The following is a 17,588-nucleotide window of genomic DNA, read 5'->3' on the forward strand; positions in this document are numbered from 1 at the left end:
GCAAAAGACAGGCTTTCATGGCCTTTGAGAAAGCAAGATAGAGCCTTGGAAGACCCAGCAGGGTTTGTGGCACAGGAATTGTCCTCAGATCCCACCGAGACTTCAGCTCAGATTGCAGGATTCAAAGTCCTGAGTGCTGCCCTTACCCCATGGGACCAATAGGGAACCCCCCCAGTGGTTTCCCCAGGAATAGAAATTAGGGGGGGTGTTCGAATTTACAGGGGGGGTGTCAGGACCAATGAGATATATAAAAGAGAGATGAATAAAGTAAATGTTTTGTTAGGATTATGCAAATTTAACGTAAGAATAATGCAAGTTACACCAAAACACATAACAGGTCTAGATTTCTAAAAAAATATACATTTAAAAAAAAAGTATTTAATTTAAATTGACTTTTGAAAAGTAAGCCATCATGGGGTAAGAGGAAAGTCCTCTCATGGGTCAGTAACTGGTTAAAAGATGGGAAACAAAGGGTAGGAATAAATTATCAGTTTTCAGAATGGCGAGAGATAAATAGTGGTATCCCTGAGGGGTCGGTACTGGGACCAGCGCTGTTCAACATATTCATAAATGATCTGGAAAAATGGGTAAACAGTGAGGTGGCAAAATTTGCAGATGATACAAAACTATTCAAGATAGTTAAGTCCCAGGCAGACTGCGAAGAATTACTGAGGTGACTGGGTGACTGGGCAACAAACTGGGTGACTGGGCAACAAAAATGGCAGATGAAATTTAATGTTGATAAATGCAAAGTAATGTACATTGGAAAACAATCTCAACTATACATACAAAATGAAGGAGTCTGAATTAGCTGTTAACACTCAAGAAAGATCTTGCAGTCATTGTGGATAGTTCTCTGAAAACATCCACTCAGAGTGCAGCGGCAGTCAGTGATTCCCAACATTCTGTTTGCTTTTTTAAAAAGAACAGGAGCACTTGTGGCACCTTAGAGACTAACAAATTTATTTGAGCATAAGCTTTTGTGGGCTACAGTCCACTTCATTGGATGTAGCCCACGAAAGCTTATGTTCTTTTTGCAATACAGACTAACACGGCTGCTACTCTGAAACCTTTGCTTTTTTAAGAAAGGGATAGATAATAAGACAGAAAATATCATATTGCCTCTATATAAATCCATGGCACATGTACACCTTGAATACTGTGTGCAGCTCTGGTTACCCCATCCCAAAAAAGACATACTGGAAATGCAAAAGGTACAGAGATGGGCAACTAAAATGATTAGGGGTATGAAACAGGAGAAGAAATTAAAATGACTGGGAATTTTCAGCTTAGAAAAGAAACGACTAAGGGGGGATATGCTAGAGGTCTATAAAATCTTGACTGATGTGAAGAAAGTGAATAAAGTAAATGTTTTGTTAGGATAATGCAAATTTAACATAAGGAAAATGCAAGTTACACCAAAACACATAACAGATCTAGATTTCTAAAAAAATATATAATTTAAAAAAAATGTATTTAATTTAAATTGACTTTTGAAAAGTAAGCCATCATGGGGTAAGAGGGAAGGTCCTCTCATGGATCAGTAACTGGTTAAAAGATGGGAAACAAAGGGTAGGAATAAATTATCAGTTTTCAGAATGGAGAGAGATAAATAGTGGTATCCTTGAGGGGTCAGTACTGGGACCAGTCCTATTCAACATATTCATCTGGAAAAATGGGTAAACAGCGAGGTGGCAAAATTTGCAAATGATACAAAACTATTCAAGATAGTTAAGTCCCAGGCAGACTGTGAAGAGCTACAAAGGGATCTCACAAAACTGGGTGACTGGGCAACAAAATGGCAAATTAAATTCAATGTTGATAAATGCAAAGTAATGCACATTGGAAAGTAATCTCAACTATACATACAAAATGATGGCATCTGAATTAGCTGTTAACACTCAAGGAAGAGATCTTGGAGTCATTGTGGATAGTTCTCTGAAAACATCCACTCCATGTGCAGCATCAGTCACAAAAGTAAACAATGTTGGGAATCATTAAGAAAGGGATAGATAATAAGACAGAAAATATCATATTGCCTCTATATAAATCCATGGTACGTGCACACCTTGAATACTGTGTGCAGATCTGGTCACCCATCCTAAAAATATATATATTGGAATTGGAAAAGGTACAGAGATGGGCAACTAAAATGATGAGGGGTATGAAACAGGAGGAGAGATTAAAGTAACTGGGAATTTTCAGCTTAGAAAAGAGATGACTAATGGGGATATGATAGAGGTCTACAAAATCTTGACTGGTGCGAAGAAAGTGAATAAGGAAATTTTATTTAATCTTTCACACAACACAAGAACTAGCAGTCACCCAATGAAATTAATAGGCAGCAGGTTTTAAAAAAACAAAAGGAAGTATTTCTTCACACAATATAAAGTCAACCCAGGGAACTCTTTGCCAGGGGATGCTGTGAAGACCAAAACTATAACAGGATTTTAAAAAGAACTAGATAAATTCTAGATAAGGTCCATCTGTGGCTATTAGCCAGGATGAGAGGGATGCAACACCATGCTCTGAGTGTCCCTAGCCTGTTTGCCAGAAGCTGGGAATGGGCAACAGGGGATGGATCACTTGATGACTACCTGTGCTGTTCATTCCCTCTGAAGCACCTGGCCTTGACCACTGTTGTAAGACAGGGTACTGGGCTATATGGACCATTGGTCTGACCCAGTATGACCATTCTTATGTAAAAATTAATTATAATAAAAATGTTTAGTACAGAAACTCCCCAACATAATGACCTCCCAAGATAGCAACAATGTGAGATAACAACCTTGGCAAATACTGCATTTTAAAAATCTTCATAGAATCATAGAATCTCAGGGTTGGAAGGGACCTCAGGAGGTCATCTAGTCCAACCCCCTGCTCAAAGCAGGACCAAACCCAAATAAATCATCCCAGCCAGGGATTTGTCAAGCCGGACCTTAAAACCTCTAAGGAAGGAGATTCCACCACCTCCCTAGGTAACCCATTCCAGTTCTTCACCACCTACTAGTGAAAAAGTTTTTCCTAATGTCCAACCTAAACCTCCCTCTCTGCAACTTGAGACCATTACTCCTTGTTCTGTCATCTTCTACCACTGAGAACAGTCTAGATCCATCCTCTTTGGAACCCCCTTTCAGGTAGTTGAAAGCAGCTATCAAATCCCCCCTCGTTCTTCTCTTCTGCAGGCTAAACAGTCTCAGTTCCCTCAGCCTCTCCTCATAAGTCATGTGCTCCAGCCCCCTAATCATTTTTGTTGCCCTCCGCTGGACTCTCTCCAATTTATCCACATCCTTCTTGTAGTGTGGGGCCCAAAACTGGACACAGTACTCCAAATGAGGCCTCACCAGTGCTGAGTAGAGGGGAATGATCACATCCCTCAATCTGCTGGAAATGCCCCTACTTATACAACCCAAAATGCCATTAGCCTTCTTGGCAACAAGGGCACACTGTTGACTCATATTCAGCTTTTCATCCACTGTAACCCCTAGGTCATTTTCTGCAGAACTGCTGCCCAGCCATTCGGTCCCTAGTCTGTAGCAGTGCATGGGATTCTTCCGCCCTAAGTGCAGGACTCTGCACTTGTCCTTGTTGAACCTCATCATATTTCTTTTGGCCCAATCCTCTAATTTGTCTAGGTCCCTCTGTATCCTAGCCCTACCCTCCAGCGTATCAACCACTCCTCCCAGTTTAGTGTCATCTGCAAACTTGCTAAGGGTGCAGTCCACACCATCCTCCAGATTGTTAATGAAGATATTGAACAAAACCGGCCCCAGCACCGACCCTTGAGGCACTCCACTTGATACCGGCTGCCAACTAGACATGGAACCATTGATCACTACCCGTTGAGCCCGACCATCTAGCCAGTTTTCTATCCACCTTATCGTCCATTCATCCAGCCCATACTTCTTTAACTTGCTGGCAAGAATACTGTGGGAGACTGTATCAAAAGCTTTGCTAAAGTCCAGAAATAGCACATCCACTGCTTTCCCCTCATCCACAGAGCCGGTTATCTCACCATAGAAGGCAATTAGGTTAGTCAGGCATGACTTGCCCTTGGTGAATCCATGCTGACTGTTCCTGATCACTTTCCCCTCCTTTAAGTGGTTCAGAATTGATTCCTTGAGGACCTGTTCCATGATTTTTCCAGGGACTGAGGTGAGACTGACTAGCCTGTAGTTCCCTGAATCTTCCTTCTTCCCTTTTTTCCAGTCGTCCGGGACCTCCCCCCGATCGCCATGATTTTTCAAAGATAATGGCCAATGGGAAACATATTTATATAAGTTTCCATTCCCAGTCACAAATCTAGCATTCTGGAGCAAAGTGACTAAAATATAGTCCAACAAACAAATGTTTATTTAACGTGCCCCTCACTTTTCCCTCCACCGCACTCCACTCACCGGTGTTGTCCTTGGTCAGTGGAGACTCAGACTTCACTTTCACGTGAGTACACCTCCCAGGTCGGGGACAAAAAGGCACAGTTTGCTCTGGCCATGGCTGTTCGTTGTGCCACCGTTCACTCCACCGCTCTGTTGCCAATGGCCCTGCACAGTCACCTTCTGCTGTCACCTACCACTGTGATCTCTGCGAGTTGGTCTCTTGAGGTTCCACCAGCTCTCAGTGATTTCAGCTGAGCTCTCAGTGCGGGAACCTCGCTGCTAGTGCAGTCTGGGTTGTCTCTTACACAAAAACACTGTACCCACAGGAACACTGTCCCCACAACAGGACTAAGCACTTAGACCTGATTGTCAGTGATTTCAGCTGCAGTGGTCACTTAACAGAACAAAAGACTATCTATGGAGCCTAATCAGCTCTGTCTTTAAACAGTGGAGAGGGACAGGTCCCCACCCTCTCTCTTGATGCCTTCAAATCATCACTGGCTAAGTACAGTTCTACTGCCCTTTACATCATACAATAAGAACAACATTTCATCACCCCTTCCCCCTACATTCAAGTGGTTTGTAACCCAACCCCAGCCAAAATCTATCACTTGGACAACACAGCTCTGTTTGCTGGATACCTAGGTAGATTAGGTGTGAATGTAAATATAATCTGGCCCTGAAGCCTTAGCCCCCAGCTCATCACTAGCTGTCAGGGAGAGCTCATTTAGACTTTGTTTACAAATCATCATTTGAAATTATTAGGTTGGCCAACATCACCGAAATGAATGCACTGACATCATAAAAAACAGCTGTATAAGGAAGCAAGGAAGCTAGTCTATGTTCATACTTTTCAAATCTATTATACTTTTTCAGTATTTTATCATATTTTATCATGCACATATTTTATCATACACTGTATAAGCTTTTAAAGTGTGTATTAATGTTTCAGTTTAAATTCAGATTTCCGAACAGTCACTAAATGGGTATGTAACTAGCTCACAAAACTGGGGGGGGGTGTTGGGAAAATTCAGGGGGGGGTGTACACCCCCCCTGGGGGGGGTGTAGGGAAATCACTGGAACCCCCAGACCTCTGCTGAGCTCTGGATGACCCTGTGGGGGCAGCCCTGCCTTTGCTCACCAAGTTGTCATGCAGCAGTTTGCTGCAGCTCCCAGAGGCCTTTCTTAAACCAGACTGAGAGGCCAGTGGGCATGTGAGGAAGTTGCCCCTTCAGTCCCAGGCAGTACATGGCCCTTCCTAGTGCAAATGCCAAGTCCTGGGGAAAAAGGTTAAATAACATCCTGGAGAGATGCCTTCTTTCATTTTGAGTGGAACTGTTCCTGCTTCACCTGACCAGGGATGTGAAGCCTGGACCCTCAGATTAAAAGTCTGGTGCTCTACCAACTGAGCTAGCCAGGCTTACACATAAAAGAAGCAAATTTCGTGGAGAAGAGAAACTAGTCATGAAAATGAGGGCAGGAAACAATACAGAAAACCTGCTACTCTCGCTCTCTTAGCAGTCCTAGCCCCAGCCTGCTCCTCCATCTGGTGCCCTGAAGTCTTATTCTTTTTTTAGTTAACTATCAAATCCAGGAGAAAACACGGTTATACAAAGCAAAACGAAATCATAAACAGAAATGTCATTGGAAATACAAAAATAAAAAAGGAAAATGCAATCCCCATCGCTTTATCATGTCTGGGCCATTCCTGTATGGAGAGCACCCGCGAAGGTCCCTGTGTGCTTACAAGAAACCTGGAGGAACTCATACCACAGCCTGAACATGCAACTCAACTGCTCCCAGGTGCCGCAGTAAAACCCTTTCCCAGCTGTGATGTTGCACTCCATAGGGTTTTATGAAAATATGCTAATGAGTGTGAATATAAAGTGACTGGACTATGCTTCATGCAAAAGGTCTCTTGTAAGGTATCATTACAAAGGTTATAATCTATGGTGTGTGTTCATCCTATTTGTATGAACCGATCATTCTTGGATCTGAAACTAGAAATATGAACTATAACTCTGAGGTCCTATTGTAATGATGCAAAGTGTGGGCCATTAATAGTGGTTTGGACTCTTGATGGCTCCCATTAACCAGGACAATTGACTGGAGATGGCTCTGTCCTGCACCATCTGTGAGTCAGGCCAGGAAGAATGAAGGCTTGGGGGGTCTCACAGGACATGTGACCATGTCACCTGGTACAGGAATCCATCTTAAACCTGGGGCTCTTCCCCAAGAGAGAGACAAGAATTCCTGCCTTGTACCAAAGCTGTATAAGGGGGTGGAACAGAACAAAGGTGGCTGCAGTCATGAGACATCCCCTAGCTACCACCTGAGCTGGAACACGGACTATACAAGGTGAAAAGATTGGGCCCAGACATAAAATAAGTCTAGTCTGCAAAATAAGCTTATTGGAAGATCTCTGAGGGTGAGATTTGATCTGTATTGAGTTTCATACTGTATTAGGCTTGGACTTGCATGTTTTTGTTTTATTTTGCTCTGTGAAAAATACAAGGTCCATAGAGAAGGAAAAGAAAATGCCTTAGAAAAGTCTTTGTGTGTGAGATGGGTGGGAGGGTGTCTAGAAACCACTTTCCTCTAGTTTCTTTTCTCTGATTTCCTGTAGAAAATCTGAAGCAGGGAGCAAAAGACATTGTCTTCTCTGAGGCTTGAACTCAGGACCTTCAGATTATGAGACTGACACGCTGCCAACTGTGCTAAGAAGGCTTGGAAAACTTTGAGGCTCAGTGTATATAGGACCCTCCTACAGCAGTGACTGGGGCAGGGAAGGAGCCAGAGATGTGCTGGAAGAAGCAGGGAGCTCTGGTGATGAGAGACTTTTCCTGGCAGCTTTCACAGCAGCAAAGAAATCAATTCATGCTGCCAGTGAACAATCTACTGGAACTAATGGCAGCACAGGGGGGATGTTTCCAAGCTATGCACCTACCTCTTCATTTTAGAACTTACTCTCCTTTTCCTAGTAGGGCACTTTCCGTGGGAATTAAGCAAAGCAAGTTGGGGAAACTACACAGGTAATAAAAGCCAGTGCTCCAAATAAGGCTTGAATTCATAACCCCAGCAGTAGCCCCCTCTGCACTAACCAGTTCCACCAATGCAGGTGCTTCTTTGGCAAAGCTGGGAAGCAGGCAGTTATCAGTCTCTGTGATTCACACCTTTGCCTGGTAATTGAAAGGTTGATGCGTCAAACCTAACTCAAGATGTGGCTTTTCAGCCATGAGACTCCAGGACATTTTGACAGAAAGAAAATCTCCTCTGTTTTGATTTAGCCCCATTTGACTCCTTCTGCTCGTCTTCTCCCCATCCCTCCAGTCTCTTTCCTTCCCCATTGGGGCCGTGCAGAGAGGAGCCCCAGTTAGTCTCTGTCACAGAGAGTCTGTATCCCATAAAGGGAGGGAGGGAGGGGTTGCTCCAAAACACTGATAATGGGGTGGGGAGGGGTGGGCATGGTTAGGGGGAGAAAGGATGGAGAATTAACAGTGGGGCCCAGAGAGATTCCCCCAGATTGGGGAGATCCCCTGCTGCCCCCCATCAGCCAGCTGTGGGAAGAACAACTTGGGATTGCTTGGGGAAGCCACCTTTAAAAACACAAGTGTAACATGCTAGTTACATTTTAATAAGACCAAAGCCTCCTCAATCCCAGGGTCACGATCACTGGAATGATTTTGCCTTGATATTTTACCAGCCGCAGCCACAAAGCGAATCAAATTACAGTTTCCGGTCGGAGTCAGTGCACACACAAGAATCCGGAGGCTTTTAATTCCTTAGGTTCTGCTGCCATTTCATTTCTGTCCTGTTCCAAGATTTATCATTGTGCAAAGCAACATTAGGCCCTTGGGAGTGTCCCCCTCAGTGCTGCCTGCCACCCTTGGGCAATTTAAAAGGGCCCGGGGACCCCCGCCACCACCGCCAGCAGCACAAGGGGACTAAGGCGGTTTCCTGCCCGCCCTCACTCCATGTGGCTCACCACTCCCGGGAGTGGCTGGCACGTCCCTGGTGTGGGGGAGGTCTCCGTGCGCTGCCCCGCCCTGAGCGCCAACTCTGCCAGCTGTGGCAATGGGAGCTGCAAGGGTGAAGTCTGCAGGCAGCCATGCACAGAGACACCCCTGGCCCTCCCGCTTAGGGGCTGCTGCCAGAGGAGGGTGCAGGTTGCTTTTGGGAGATGCCCGAGGTAAATGCTGAACCCATCACCCTCTCCTGCACCCCCAACCCCAACCCAGACCCCACACCTGCACCCAAACTCCCTCCAAGAGCTTGCCCCCTGCACACCCTCCTGCAGCACAACCCCCTGACTGAGTCCAGACCCTGCACCCAAACTCTCCCAGAGCCCAGCCCCTCTCCCTCCCACACCCAAACTCCCTCCCAGAGCCTTAGGCACGTGTGTGTGGGGCAGGACTTGGTCCCATTCTGGGCACCACCAAAAATTGTACAAACCTGCCGCCCCGTCCAGCCCAACCTTCTGCTGATGCACCTCAGCCCACACCCATGCAGGGTTTGAAGCTTCCATTGCTTAAATTCCAGGACACTGAGGGATTTCAGCTCCCCTTTGCCCAGAGGGAACCTTCACCCCACTCCCAGCCAGGTTCTTGTCCATGGGATCACTGTAGGGGGGCTGGGTCCCTCGGTGTCTTTTCTCTCTCTGTGACAGGCCAGGGTGCAATAACTGGGGCATCTGAGCACCCAGGACCTTCTGTGGAGCTGCCATTCGCCTTCCCCTTCTGTGGTCTCATCTGTCATTGACTCCAGCCTTTTTTCTACCCATTGTCAGCACCATCCCAAGCAAGCTGCACTCGCCTCAGAAAGACAGTGTCCCCTGGTGGGTGTAAATCACTGACCTCTCTCCTCTCTGAGCACTGACTGCCCCTCTGTTTCCTTGCCTCTCAGTCTGTGCAGCTGGGACCTTTCCCTCCAGTGCTGGAGGATTCGCCCTTCTCATCTACCCTTGTCCCAAGCAGCACAGCGGGTGGGAATCTTAAATGTACCAAGGTGACTTAGGAGCAGAAACTGCCCCCCAGACCTTCCATGCAATTGGCACTTGCCCCTTACTGAGCAGGATTGAAACTGGTGCAGGGAGTCTGCTGGGCCACATCCCCTCTGGGCATGAGCAAAGCACCAGGGTGAAAAAATGAACTTGGAGACGCTGGGGATTGAACCCAGGGCCTCATACATGCAAAGCATGTGCTCTACCACTGAGTTACATCCCCAAATGGGTTAGGTGGGCTATGGGTTACACTCAGAGCCCTCCTGTTTCCACTGCATCCAGTGACCTATAAGTCTCACGAGAAGCCCATTCCCCTCTCTGAGGGCCAATCCTGCTCTCCTGGAGGTTAATTGTTCATAGGGGTCACTTTGCAGCAGGGCCAGATTCTATGTGTGGGGCAGAGAGAGTTTGTGCCCTGGACTCAGGGTGCAGAGATACACTCAGCCCTCTCCCCTGCATTGGGTGTGGGGTGCTGCAAGGTCATGGTGGGGGACGCTGTGAGCAGCTCAACACCTCACCCTTGCGGCAGAAGTGGGGTGGGGAGCTCCAGGTGTTTCCACCTGCCTGTGAAGTCCAGCTTTCCCCAGCACATTCACTGCGGTGCAATTGGGTCACTGTTTCCATGGCTGAACAGCAAAGAATCATTCCCAGTTTCCCTTCTATAGACAGCAGGATTAGCCTGTGTCAGTGGTTAATGAGGTGGATCTTGTGGTAGATTGTTATTCATTCCCCACCTTGACAATTCACACAGTCCCTTTCCCATGCAGATTCCCAGCACCTCGGTGATCCTGGTAGCAGGAGTTGGGTCCTGAGACTTTCACGGTTCTTTCCCCCTCCACCTGGAGTGAACTCAGCTTTTCCCCCATCCCAGGCAATCCATGAAATAACAACAGGGGCATAAAGAAAGAGGGGAGGGAACATCTCATGGCCAGGGCTGGATGTGCCCAGGGCCCCCTGCTTGTCCATTGTTTCCATGGAATTTGGCCCCCTGCTTTGCACAAGGGACAGAGAAAGATCTTGCTGTTCCTGTGTCTGTGCAAGGAAAATTGTGCTTCCCTAGGAAAGAGAGGCAGGAAATGGTCCCATGATGGGACAATATCCTCAGGATTAAAACCTAAGGACTCAGGCTGAGAACTGATAGAACTGCACTCATCTGGCATTTAACAAATTGTCTTTCATGGAGCAGGGCCAGTTCCAGTGTTTTCGCCACCTCAAGCAGAAAAATAAAATAAAAAAGCTGCAATCAATGGCAGCTCTACCTCTGCTGGCAAGTCCTTCCCTCCAAGAGGGACTGAGAGGGCCGAATTGCCGCTGAAGACTCATCTTTCCATTGGCCGCCCCAGGCACCTGCTTGCTGCACTGGTGCCTGGAGCCGGCCCTGCCATGAAGACACTGGGAAGATGGGGGAATCAGGAAAATAACATGGATTTATTTACATTGCAAGTGAAGAAAAAACAAAGCTTTCTTGGTTTAAGGTCACTTTTCCTTGACTGGGCATTGAACCCAGACCATGACAGTGAAAGTGCCAAATCCTAACCACTAGACCACCAGGGAGGCAAGGGTGTTGTTTTCCTTCTCACTTATGCTACACTTTCTTAGGCTACTTTCTATCCAATTTCTGAAGCTGCTCTATTGTCCATTCCCTGAGGGGCTAGGAGCAGAGAGTGCAGGAACCCCTGTGCTCAGGGTCACAACCTCAGCTCAACCAAAGTCACTGAAACAAACTCAAATGATGCTTCCTCCAGCAGGATCACAGACACACACAAAAAAAAAACCCATGAGGAACAATCCTCCTCTTCCTTCATTTACCCCATCGCAACCCTCTCAGCAGCCCGCTCTTGCGGGAAGGACTGAGCTGATAGGAGCTCTGGCATAGAGACCAAGGGAGGGGTGTTGCTCCCCCTGGGTGTGAGCTGATCACAGTTGGACTCTGTGGAACAGGGCTCTGAGCTTTGCCATCTTGTGAGTTCTGAGTGCTGAGCCCCCTGGACCCTTCTGCTGGGAGCATGGTGATTGCACAACAGCTGCAAGCCCTTTTCCCATCTCCTTGTCCTCCTCAGCTTCCCCACAAATGGTTCTATCAGGTGCTGGAGGGATCTAAGGACCTGCAGGTTTCCCTCACCCACCTCTTAAGGCAAACAGTGATTCCTTTCTCTGACACTCCTGGGCCTGGGCTTCTTTTGAGTTTTTCCCCAGGGGACCTGATTCCCTGTGAAAATGTGTGTGTGGCATGTGGGGAACTCAGACTCAGACTCTCCCCCACTAGATGAGTCCAACAGCACCTCCCCTTGGTGGGAGAATCCTAAATTCCACCCTCCCACCCTGGTTACTCTGACCAGCTGATGGCGACAGCATGCTACATCAACCCCAGCTCTCTGGGCTAGAAAGCAGCATCTAACCAGCCTTGTGACAGCTCCGGTTTGCTCGCTGGAGACATAAACCAGGAAAGAAGGCAAATGTCAGACAGGGAACCTCAGCTCACAAATAAACACCCTCAAGCTCCTTCTACACTGCGACTGGGCAGTTGACTGACTTTAAATCTAGCTAGCTCAGTTGGTAGAGCATGATGGTCTTTCAGGGTGTGAAAACCCCCCAAACCAGTATAATTAAGCTGACCTAAGCCGTGGTTAGATAGTGCTAAATGAAAGGAAAGATTGTTCTGTCAACATAGCTATTACAGGGATGGAAAACACCTCCAGTCACTGTAGCAGCTGTCTACTCCACAGTGCTAGAGCAGTGTCACAGCAGCATTTTAAGTGTAGCCAGCCTCACAGTGAGACCAAATCCAGCTCAGCTCTGCGGACACTCAAGCACTAGCAACATACTAATGCCTCCATAGTTGGCAGGATTCAAACCTGTGTGAGGAGACCAAAATGGATTTTTAGTTTATCACCTTAACCACTCAGCCACAAGTACTTAATGTATAGTTACTTCGCTACACCATGATTCTGTTTTCACAGAATTGTCACTTCAAATGGCTCAGACCAGCTTCCCCAGCACACTGATGGCTGCATTAGTGTAAGTGTGTCCATGGCTAAACAGCGAGAGTTCCTGCCCATTTCCCTTCCAGCTGGAGCAGGATGAGAGTGTGTTTGTGGTTAATGACATTGCTATAGGTTGTTGTCCATTCCCCACACTGACAATTCAGACAGTCCCTTTCCTAGTCAAATCTCCACCATATCATTCCAACAGCTGGGGTCAGGATTTCTCTGGGCCCTGAAATGTTTCAGGGGGTTGGTGCATGAACTCAGCCTTGCATTCCATCCCTGATATTTCATGGACTAACAACAGCAGCATAAACAAAGAGCTGAGCCAATATCTCACTGTCAGAGGTGAAGGTGGCCACGTCCCCTCTGTCTGACCATCGCCATTGCAGGAGAGAAGGTTTCAATGGAATCGAATGCCCTGGCTCAGACCAGAGACACAGGGAGGTTTTGCTGTTCATGGATCTGTGCAAAGGAAATTGTGTCTCTGTGTGAAATTGAGGAGGGAAATGAAATGTTCACATGGTGGCCCAATGCCCTAACAAATGTGGGTGAAGGAGTCAGGCTGGAAAATGATTTTACAGGAGTTTGTATCAATTTATTGCCCTGATTAAAAGCTATGGCTAAAAGGCAGCCACTGTTGTTAATACTTGAACCTGTGTAGGGACACCCCAGTGGGTATCAAGTCTATTACCTTCACCAGGGGCAGTTGATTATTTTATCAAGATCTAAATTTCTTGGTCAAGATATAGTCAATGTCTAGACTCCAGAGAAAATAATACACTGATGATAATAAGAAGAATTTAGAAATAATTTGCAGTCACTATGGGCATAACTATGATGATTGTCTCGTGTTTCACTCTTTATATCTGGCACCACTGCCTTTCCCTTTAGTCTTGTAGTTTACCAAGGGTAAAACTAAACATCTCTTCAGATACAAGGGAGTGTTTGTGTTCATTCCTGTTAGCTACACAGGGGTTTCATGTAGCTGCTTTCAATCCTCTGGCTCTGCCCTGATAAGCAACATTTCAGGGTGTCACTGAACTGAAGGAGGGAGATAATTTTTTGACAGATTACGCCGCCTCTTAAAGGTGTTTGTCTGGCTGGCAGCCCTGGTTCCCAGGACTCTCCTGAGGGAAGAAAGTTTCTGTGCAAAATACTAAAACTTTTAACAGAGAGGAGGGAAAGGCGATGGCCACATGATGGGGCCAGTATGTACCACAACATGGTTCTTTTATGTGGGATGACTCTGAACACTGACTGATCTCCACTCCCTTGTGTTTGAAGAGATGTTTAGTTGTGCACTTAGGAACCTATAAGGCTGAAACAATGTTATGGATGGTGACACTACGATTGAAGGGTTATTTAATGTTGTAGAAATTGTTAAAAACACTGAGCTTAAACTGGAACTGCCTGTTGTTAAAGGCTGGTTTCCCCACGTCAGTTCCATAAGCTCTGCTAGAAACACCCTGGGTTCTCTTCTGCCTCGGTGGGAACTGCAGGGAATCGTCCCCTGCTGCCCTTGGATCCAGGCTGGTTTTTCTGGGGAGGGGACGTGGAATTGATTTGTTTGCTGTTGAGAAGGGAGCCAGGCCAATTCTCAGGGAACGAGAACTCCCAGCATCTTCCCAGCCCAGCCCAGGCTGCTGCCCTGTCCCAGCCTCTGTTTCCCTGGGGGCCCCGCGTGTTTGACTCTACAGCAGGCCGGGAGCAGCAGCTGAGGCAGAGGACAGCCTGGGCCGGGCAGATAAGAAGGAGTTTAGCAAGCAAAAAAGTAAAATGGCAGGGGAGTATTACCATTGGTCTGTCTGCTTTGGGGCAGGGACAATAACACGTCCTGCTGCATTCGATATTTCAAAGGGAGGTTTAGGATTTTCATTCTCACACATGGTGCACAAAGCAGGACTCAACCTTTGCTGTAAACTAAACAAGCTGCCCACAGATTCTGGCAGCCACAATGAGCATTTGGGGGAGAGCTCAGACCTGCCCCTGTCCCAGAGAGGGGAGGGGGGTCATCTGTGTGGGGACTGGACCACTGACCTACCTGCTCCTAATTCCCAAACTTTCAGTAACTCTATTATCAGTGTCTGTGAGTGTAATTTAAACCTTAAGAAAAACCACACTGGGCTAGACCAAAGGCCCATCTAGCTCTGAAACTTCTCTTCTGACAGTAGCCAATACCAGGTACCCCAACATCCAGCTAACAAGGCACCACTGGGAGTTGAACCCAGAATCTCCTGTTTACAAAAAAGACGCTTTAACCAGCTACGCCATGGCGCCTGTGTGTGACTAAAGCACTCTGTCTGCCCACACCTGACTCCCTGCCATTGCCACCAGGGCCTGACAAGCTTTGCTTGTGTTTGGATTCTGCAAAGCAGAGGAGCAGGTGACGTTTCCCTTACAAGTTGTGTGTGTGTGAGTGAATCTTTGGCCAGGTCTGCACTACAAAGTTGTTTCAGCAGAATTATATTGCTCAGGTGTGTGAAAAACACACAATGCTACCTCGGTCGGCAGCTTGTGGCTGGTGCACACACGGCAATGCCATGTCTGGCGACAAAAGTGCCCTGTTTTGCTGACAAAATAAAACGACTTCGATGAGAGGTGTAGAGCTTTTTGCAGCAAACTTAAAGTGACAGAGTGTCAGTGTAGATGCTGCTGTTCATTATATCACCATAACTGGCCTTTGCCAGTATCCCACAATGCCCGCCATGAACTCGCCTGCCCTGCATTCCTGCTACAGAGCCATGGGCCCCTCCCCTTTCATAGCTCTGGGAAGTTCTCACAGCTGAGCCTGCTGCTCTGCTCCTGCAGCCAGGAGCAAATCACCGCCGTGGATGCTGCTCTCTCCCACACTGCGAACACAGAGCAGGATGGTGGGAGTTTCCTTACAGTGTAAGGGGCCACTGGCATCCGAACTGTGACACGCCCAGGACATCCCTTCCCTCGAGGAGGCTCTTACCTTTTAAACAGGGACGGCTGTTTTCTAGTAAAATCACAAAAAGGGAAGGAGAAAACTCGAAAGAGGTTCCTCCTGGCGCTCACGTACATGAACCCGAATACTCTCTCTGTCCTCAAAGAGAGACCTGGAGAAGGAGACTTGCTGAAGCAAAGCCACAGGGGCCTCTGAGGTTTCCCTGGCCCCTCGCCCCTGTCCTGCCTGGCTGATGTCAGCATCTCTCTGTGAGGTCACCACCTCCCCACCACCTTTGACCAATAGTCTGAGGTCCTGCAAAAGGCCTTTGTGATGTCACTGCCACACCCCTCCCTTGCTGGGCTAATGTCCTGCCCCTGCCCAGGCACTTTGGAGGTTTGAGCTACTCCCTGTGGATCACCCCACTCAAGGAGCGTTCGTTCTAGGCAGCAAGCCGGCTAGACAGGGAAACATCAGACACTGTTTGGATGGACAGGGTGGGTCTCAGGGGAGGGGCAGAGAGGGTGGGTGGGTGGGGGGGACCTGAATGCAATGCTCCAGATGTGGCTTCACCAGTGCTGAATAGTGGGGAATAATCACTTCCCTCTATCTGCTTGCAATGCTCCTACTAATCCAGCGCAATATTACCAATATTGAATGCAGACACAGCAATATCTGATACATTGGTTCCTGTCCATTCAGGAGGTTATTTCCCACCTATTCATAAATAATGAAGATGCTTTAAGCGGAGGGAAGAGAACTGTCCCATCCGTGCAGTTAACCCATCTCACTGAGAGGTGGTAGCTGTCAGTGGGGGAAGCTATGTTGGTGGGTGTGCAAGCTGTGGTATCTACATGTGTATATAAACTTTACTCAAACTCCATTTTTAAAACCCCTGTGGCCTGGGAATAGAAAAGGAGCTCGCTGAGGCAGAGCCCGTCCTTTAAAATCCTTAAGATCATTGACTTGCCACTGCAAATGTCATGGGGGTATAGCTCAGTAGTAGAGTGTTTGACTACAAATCAAGTGAGCCTTAGTTCAAATCCAAGTGTCCCAATTTCTTAAATAAAAATAATTCTGTTTCCAGTATGCTCAAGAGCTCCCCTAAATAGGGATCCCTGAAACGAATGGACACACTCAATGTTTGCCTGTGCAAATGCACAAAAACCTAGCAAACATGTCCCCAGCTGAAATCAGTTCCAATCCTCTAAGTGTCTAGGTTTGTTTTCATCAACTAAACAAAGGCACATGAAGACACATTTGCAGGTCCTTGGCCTCCATGGGCTACAATGTGCAGAAGAACAAGAACCACATCCACATGGGAGGAATGGACTAGTCTGTATTACATTTGGTAAGTAAGGTGCCATTGGGACTGAAAACTCTACTGGGGGTGGACAGGAGCCTGTTACAAAACTAAAATAACCAAGATTTACCAAACTCCCTGTTACACATTCAATCCTCTGTCTGTGCACACGGCATCAACTGGGGCTCTAATAAATGGCAACCTTCCTTTAACACAGATCGTTGTTCCTTGTGACTTTCAGATACATTCAAATGGCAGCTGTTCAGAGATCATGTGCTGCTAGTTCATGAGCAGCAGCAGAGTCTCTGTACGTTTACCAACCGTAGAGCTGGGTGTGTCTGCATCCAAGTAACCAGGGCCGGCTTTAGGAAGTGCGGGGCCCAATTCGAACATTTTCGGCGGGGCCCCGGCAGGGGTGACTTAAAAAAAAAAAAATGTAAAAAAAAGCCTTTAATTTCTTAGCAACCGGTTCCCTGTAAAAGGTTCTGCTTTAAGGGATGTGCTACAGTATGTATTTTTTGTACCAATAGGGTTACCATACGTCCATATTTTAAAAAATTCCTCCTGGATGGCGATTTAAGAACCAAAAAGCTGGACATGTCCGGGAAAATACGGATGTACGTTAACCCTACCTAATGTTCTTTTTAAAAAAGATGGGCCTGAACTAGAAATGAGCTCTGTTTCACATGTGTGGGTCCCTACCACTCCCTGGGGGTGTGCTAGGGTGACCAGATGTCCAGATTTTATAGGGACAGTCCCGATTTGGGGGTCTTTTTCTTATATAGGATCCTACTACCCCCCACCCCTGTTCCAATTTTTCACACTTGCTGTCTGGTCACCCTAGGCTGTGCACATGTGTGGGTCCCAGCTGTTCCCTGCCCCTCTCATTGAAGCAGGTGTGCAGGGTTACTGCCCTGGGAACTGCAGGGCACCAGTGGACATGGGGCTGGCTGGAGGCAGGGCAGGGGCTGACTGGAGGTAGGGTCTGGCTGCAAGCAGGACAAGGGGTGTGGGG

General features: G+C 47.3%; 1 protein-coding gene and 3 non-coding genes across 4 annotated transcripts in view; 1 reads left to right on the top strand and 3 right to left on the bottom strand.

The window, feature by feature from the left end:
• The window catches only part of LOC120375640 (zinc finger protein 850-like), a gene marked incomplete at its 3' end in the record, with an annotated part of 811,498 nt that overhangs the window by 241,891 nt on the left and 552,019 nt on the right, over nt 1-17,588 (top strand). The window lies entirely within an intron of this gene.
• On the bottom strand, nt 7,031-7,103 carry TRNAM-CAU. The gene has a single exon. It is a non-coding gene; the product is annotated as a tRNA-Met (tRNA).
• Nucleotides 9,527-9,598, bottom strand: TRNAA-UGC. The gene has a single exon. It is a non-coding gene; the product is annotated as a tRNA-Ala (tRNA).
• TRNAE-UUC lies at nt 10,858-10,929 on the bottom strand. The gene has a single exon. It is a non-coding gene; the product is annotated as a tRNA-Glu (tRNA).

This window comes from Mauremys reevesii, linkage group 12 (genome assembly GCF_016161935.1).
Source record: "Mauremys reevesii isolate NIE-2019 linkage group 12, ASM1616193v1, whole genome shotgun sequence".
Classification (NCBI taxonomy): domain Eukaryota; kingdom Metazoa; phylum Chordata; order Testudines; family Geoemydidae; genus Mauremys; species Mauremys reevesii.